Genomic DNA, 6,580 nt, shown 5'->3' on the forward strand with positions numbered 1-6,580 from the left:
GTGTGTGTGTGTGTGTGTGTGTGTGTGTGAGCGACAGGTGTTACATCTCACAAACTCTCTAAGAACACTTTATTGCTGGTGCTGCTTTATATCGACATCACAATCACGACACTCGAATAACACATTCAAACGCACTCTGAAGGGAGAATGTGAACCGCTCAATGAATTTAAACAAAACAATAAGCACACTTCAACAAACTGTGATAAACAAACGCGTCACACTCTACATCCACCTGCCAGCAGCACCAAACTAACTGTCCATACAACACAATGACAGAGCTCTGGAAGTTTTTCTTCATGGAAATTGAGTTAAGGCAACAATGTATTTGCATAATACCTATATTCACTAACAGAACCCAATCAAATTCGTGTATCATTCATTCATTCTTTGATTTAATATTGAAAGTAGAAAAATTAAAAAACGGCTCCTTTTTCTTTTCTTTTTTTAAAAAAAAACGAAAAACGAGAATTCCTCTTAAATTTTCGTTTTTCGTTCAGGGATAGAAAAATGAATAAACAGCTTGAATATTCGTTTTTTTTTTCAAAACACACACAACATTTTTTTAAATTAAATTATTTGAAAAATAAAGAGAACAACAGAATGCACTGCTTTAGTGCATCTCGGGCCATTCTTGTCTGTACTTGTGTTCTTGTGGACTTGTGAAACGTCATCAGTCGTCGCCCAAGTACTGTTCCAATTCAAAGTTCACATCAAGCCAAGTACAGATCCCTGTATGTGTGTGCTATCAAATCCCCGGATGTGTTCTTGCTCTGCCCCTTTTATCAAGGATGCATCCAGGCCCTGTCCCAAATGGCACCCTAACCCCTCGCGGTCTTCCTCTGAGTCCGCACATTCGTGACGTAATGCCGCTTTGACTGTCGGGTAAGAAGTCTGCTGCGGAGCTCGCCCCAGTGCGGGCTCAGCAGAAGTGCAGATCGAGGGCACATAACTGCCGCAAAGGGGGCGCTCGCGAGCACCCTTCTGAATGCTAAAATGACGAATGGGACACCCTATGGTCTCGTGGACTTAACGGAAAGATAGCGCCTATTTGAAATTTTGCTTCGCGATTTCGGAGACGTGAGCTCCACGCGATCAGCGGGCTCTCAGTGCTCATGTATCCACCGAGAGGAGCTTAAAGGGTTAGTTCACCCAAAAATGAAAATTAGCCCCTAAATTACTCACCCTCAAGTCATCCTAGGTGTATATGACTTTCTTCTTTCAGACGAATCCAGTCTGAGTTATATATTTTAGCAGCAAACACTCAAGATGTGTTTGGTGCACACAGGGATAAAAAGTACCCCATGTGTACAATAAAATATACTGCTGGATCTTTAATGCTGTGGGCCTATTTTTCTGCCGGAGATCCTGGATATCTTGTTCAGATAGATGGCATAATGGATTCTATAAAATGCCAATAGATAAAAAATTTAAAACTGACTGTCCATGCTAGAAATCTTATAATGGTACATGGTTGGATCTTCCAACAGGACAATGATCCACAAGCAAACATCAAAATCAAAACAAAAATGGGTCACTGAGCACAAAACCAAGCTTCTGCTATGGCCAACCCAGTTCCCTGACCTGAACCCTATAGAAAATGAGTGTGGTGAACTGAAGAGGAGAAGCACTATCATTTCAGGCATTATAGGTGAAGACTCAGAGCTGTTCTCTTGGCAAAAGGAGGTTGCAAAAAGTATTGGATAAAAGGGTATGATTAATTGAGACCGATGTGTATTAGGGAAAAACATTTATTTCATAATGAGATTTCTCTCCCATTTTAAATTCTTATTTTCCAATGAAAGGTTAGATTTTAGTAAATTTTTAAAATAAAATATCTAAAGGATTGATGATACAGATGAATTTTCACAGCCTTCTTTGATCATATTTACCAAGGGTGTGAATAATTTTGAGCACAACTGTATATATATATATATATATATATATATATAAAATTATGATTAATCATACATTTTTAGGCAGCATGTTAACCCATTTAGTCCTATATAAATTAAAGACTTTTGTGAAGTCAAATTTATTTGTATAGCACATTTCATAATACACATTGTTTCAAAGCAGCTTTACAGAAATAGTTGCATTTAGCAGTTTAGTATAGAAAACTGTTTTCACCATGAGAGATTAAAAAAATAAATAAAAAGGTAATTGTGGGTTTTTCCTCACAATTCTGACTTTTATTTTCACAATTCTGAGAGTATGAATTACAAGATTAAAAAAATAAGAATACTGAATTATTCTTGAAATTCTGAGTTTATATCTCGCAATTCAGTTTTTTCCCCTCCATATAATAAAAAAATAAAAGGTAATTGCAGTTCCGACTTTTCAATTCTGTTTATATTTTTTCAGTTTATATTTTGCGATTCTGATTTTATATCTTAAATTTTTTCTTTTTTTCTCAGAATTGCAAGAGAAATGACAGAATTGTGAGATTTAAAAAAGTTCCTTTTTTGCTTAACGTGAGTAAGCTGTATGCTACAGGTAATGTAGGATGTCCTACATATACTGTAACATTTAATATATCACACGGTGATAATATCATTTACATTTTTTAATAATATAAAAATTCATTTTTTTTGCGTGTAATTTGTGTAGAGGCCATTCATAGTTTTTGTTTTCCACCAAAAAAAGAGATAAATATCTTTTTTTAAATCTCAATGTTGCAATGCAATTCAATATAATTTATGAATAATTCTAAGTAAAATAATGAGCTTTCAGTCTATGCATTAATGCTCCCTGTGAAGTTTCTGGAACAGTATGTAGATATGCTTATGCTATTTTATTGTGTTTATGAAGATTTGTGCGATGCATTACAGGGACAAAGGAGTGACATTTTAAAATCAGTGTTGTTCATCTGAAATAGCACACAGATGGTCTTCCATTCTGAGTCTCGCTCTCTCAGCATCTCTGGAAGCACCACAGACTAGAACAGTCTCCACAAACACCTGGTGGGACAGACAGAGCCAGACAGAGCCACTTTTCCTTACCTCAGCGGGTTCTGAGGGTCAGTGTATCTGAAATAGTACCAGGAGGGATCCACAAAGGTGTCCATGGTGTCCGTTTCTCTCTCCGCCGGCCCTTTACACCTGACATCAACAGGAGGACCAGTGTAAGTGCTGGGCTAATAGACATGCTTCGTTTCAAGAAACACTGCCATTTGTGCCTCCATGAATCATAATTGCCAAAATACTGAACTTAGTCATACTATTTGACATATTTAAAGGTGATGTTCATATTAAAGCTAAAATATTTTTTCCAACTTAACATACATTTACATTTAGTCATTTAGCAGACGCTTTTTTCCAAAGCGACTTACAAATGAGGAGATTTTGTGATGATATTAAGTACTGCTACTTTAATATATATAAACTAGACAAGAATCAGCCATCTGACTCTGACACAATAAAAGAGGAAAACTAAAACTAGTCCATTTCTAAAGACTTTTTATGAACAATTAGAGCTACCAAAAACTACAACTGAAAATCGAGATACAAAATGAAATGAATTTCGAATGAATTTTTCACAGTAAGAACCCTGCTGTGTGTTTTCTCAGCTGGCACCAGCGAAATCCCAAATCCCGTGCGTTTGTCTCTGAGTGCCAGTCTCACACCCAAACCAAACAGCGTTTTGCATTCCGGGCCATCTGTCAGTTTACAATACAGTCACACTTACTCTAACGAGTCTCGGCAGACTTAATTCGGCTAATCATCTGCATCAAAAGAAACTAATTAACGGCTGAACCCCGACCCGCATGCAGCGTGAGCGGATTCCAGCCATGCTAATGTCAGCCCCAAAGTGTGCGGCCGGACGGCCCTCCCTCCACTCCAGTCTGAGAGTCCAGCCCGTCTTTCATAATCACACAATCCTGCCGGCAGCGGGAGCCAAGCACCTCGCGGTCGCCTAGCAACAGGGCGAAGGTGTAGCAGGTTAATTCTTTGAAAGCCAGGTGCCATCTGAGAGACGAGCATCCCACATATGAGCCGTAATGAGGTGCTCAGAGAGTGTGTTTATAACAGATCTACTCTGGGAAATTAGGGCATTATTTATGCTTTTGAAAAAACCTGATTTTGCCGTTTTGACTCGTTATCGACGAAATGGTGGAAGTCTTTGTGGCTGCACTGATAATAGACTGAACACAGAATGTCATGAGAGGAAGCCATTAGATGCACACTGACAAGAGAAAGCATCTCAGCACTGACAGCTGAAGATAACATGAGTGAGAGCAGCTGTGTCCGGAAACCACAGTAAAGCAGCGGTCAGTCAGTATAGTTCACCCAGAGATGAAACTTCGCTGAACATTTACTCTCAGGCCATCCAAGATGTGTGTTAGTTTGTTTCTTCTTCAGATTTAGAGAAATGTAGCACTGCATCACTTGCTCACCAATGGATGCTCTGCAGTGAATGGGTGCCGTCAGAATGAGAGTCCAAACAGCTGATAAAAACATCACAAATCAAATCCATCATTAAGGCATCTTTAAGGTGTTTTAACATCAAACACGTTGCATCAGGCCAAAATCTGCAGTGAAAATGTCATCTGGTCTGAATCAGGAGAGAAATCTGCACAGATCAAGAAGCATTTACAATTGAAAACAGTCCAAATCAGTTCAAAATGTGTGAGAGGCAACAGGAGATGGACTTTTTCACTGGAGGAAGCAATATTATGGATTATAAACTAATATTTTGGCCAAAAGCAAAGTTTTAATGTTAAAACACCTTAATGATGGATTTGTTTCCTACAAACAAGCAGCTTTTCTCTTCACAAGACATTTATTGATGTACTGGAGTGGTGTGGATGTCAAGATCATCATTTACGTCTAAAGGACTGAAGTCTGTCAGGTAAAACATGAGCTTATTAATGCATTCCAATCAATCTGCTGTTTTGTTCAAACTGTTACTCCTGGTCAGAGGCTTCTGCAAATATTTAGCTTATATTTAGAGTTACGTAACCAAGTTTAATGGCGCAATGCAAAAATATTTAGTAGTGTTTAAGTTTACTTAGCGACTTACTGGTCCTTTATGTCACAACTAGGCTAAGTTGTAACTTAGGTGCAGCCGACCACAGAAAACCAACTAACATTTTGCAGAAATGTTGCCGCAGGCACATTTTTCCAATGAGGCTGGGTTGAAAGCGAGTTTTGTTGTGCATTTATATGTATGTGTTAGTGTCCCACAACAAACACTCAATCAGCACCGAAATCCGGCTGTGAGATCTTTCTCTGTTTTTTTATCCTCAGATTTCAATTAATCTTCTAACAGCGAAGCCTGAGACAATATCACAGCTCAGGAAATGACTTCCTCTTTTCCTCAAGGATGAGGCAGATAAGCACCATCTCTCTCTTTATCTGGTTTCCGTGTCTTTCTCCCTCCACAGCCACTTCACTCAGTGTAGGCGATCATTTAAAGAACTGAGGTGATTTTCTTCGAGGTCTCACAGATAAGAGATGATCCGTCTCCACGTCAACACAGGCACAAGCAGTGCTCACCGACAAAAACTTTACCGTCTGAATCAAATACTGTCATAGTTACTACAAATATGACAGATTTCACACTGATTTACTTTACCTTTACAATGATGAACTAATGGCTGTGACGAGATTGTACTGCATTTTAAAAGATCTGGAATAATAATAAAAAAAGGCAAAATGCAAAATTTGGGTGTGTAGACATTTCTAGTAGATAACTAACAACAGAACATTTATAAATTCATATTAACCAAGATTTATAAATTATTGTTCACTAATAGTTCATGATACCTAATGCATAATATTAATTATTAATTAATTATTATATACCCGTGGCCGAGCCGGCTAAGGCCACGGAGGATCCGCCATGGCAACCTGAACTGCCTGCCTCCTGAGTCCCCTGCTCCGCCATGGCAAACTGAACTGCTTGCTTCGCCATGGCTCCCGGAGCTCCCTGATCCGCCTTCCCATGTCCCTGTCTTGTACCAGCCTCCAGGGTGCCCACCCCCCTCTCCCTGGTGGTATTGTCACGGCGCGGGACGCACCTTCCGGGAGGGGGGAGTAATGACATGGTTATGGTCTGTTTGGTTCGCTTTCTGTTTCCACATTTCCCTGAGTTCCCGTGTCTATTAGTTTCCATGGGTTTTGATTAATTACTCCACCTGTTTCTGTTCTTCCTGATTATGTTCCCTGTTTATGAGTCCTTTGTTCTCCCCTGGTCCTTTGTCCGCTATAGATTTGGATTTTTGTTGCTGTAAGTTGGATGTTCTCCTGGATTTATTATTAAATACCCTGTTTACTCTGTTCCTTCATCGTGTGCTTCATTCCAAGCCAGCAGCAAACCGTGACAGTTTTTGTTTTCCTATTTCTCTCTGCAGCCATGGAAGTTGCCGCTCGGTTCACCGCCTTAGCTCGCTTGGATCTCCCGTTTGTAAAGTATGCGTGGGAGTTCTGCGGGATCGCCACGAGTACGGCGTTAGACGACGCAACGCTCAACTCTCTGTTCTGGATCGGGGCTAATTACCATCGCCCCGTGGACCTCCCAGACTCCACTGGACTAAGTTGGAGGGAAGGTGTCTTCCGGTGTCTGGGGAGTGTCCGGTCC

General features: G+C 39.8%; 1 pseudogene; it reads right to left on the bottom strand.

The window, feature by feature from the left end:
* The window catches only part of LOC107703900 (probable leucine--tRNA ligase, mitochondrial), a 63,905-nt pseudogene that overhangs the window by 22,798 nt on the left and 34,527 nt on the right, over window positions 1–6,580 (bottom strand).

The sequence above is a fragment of the Sinocyclocheilus anshuiensis genome, unplaced genomic scaffold, assembly GCF_001515605.1.
Source record: "Sinocyclocheilus anshuiensis isolate Anshui unplaced genomic scaffold, SAMN03320099.WGS_v1.1 scaffold991, whole genome shotgun sequence".
Taxonomy (NCBI): domain Eukaryota; kingdom Metazoa; phylum Chordata; class Actinopteri; order Cypriniformes; family Cyprinidae; genus Sinocyclocheilus; species Sinocyclocheilus anshuiensis.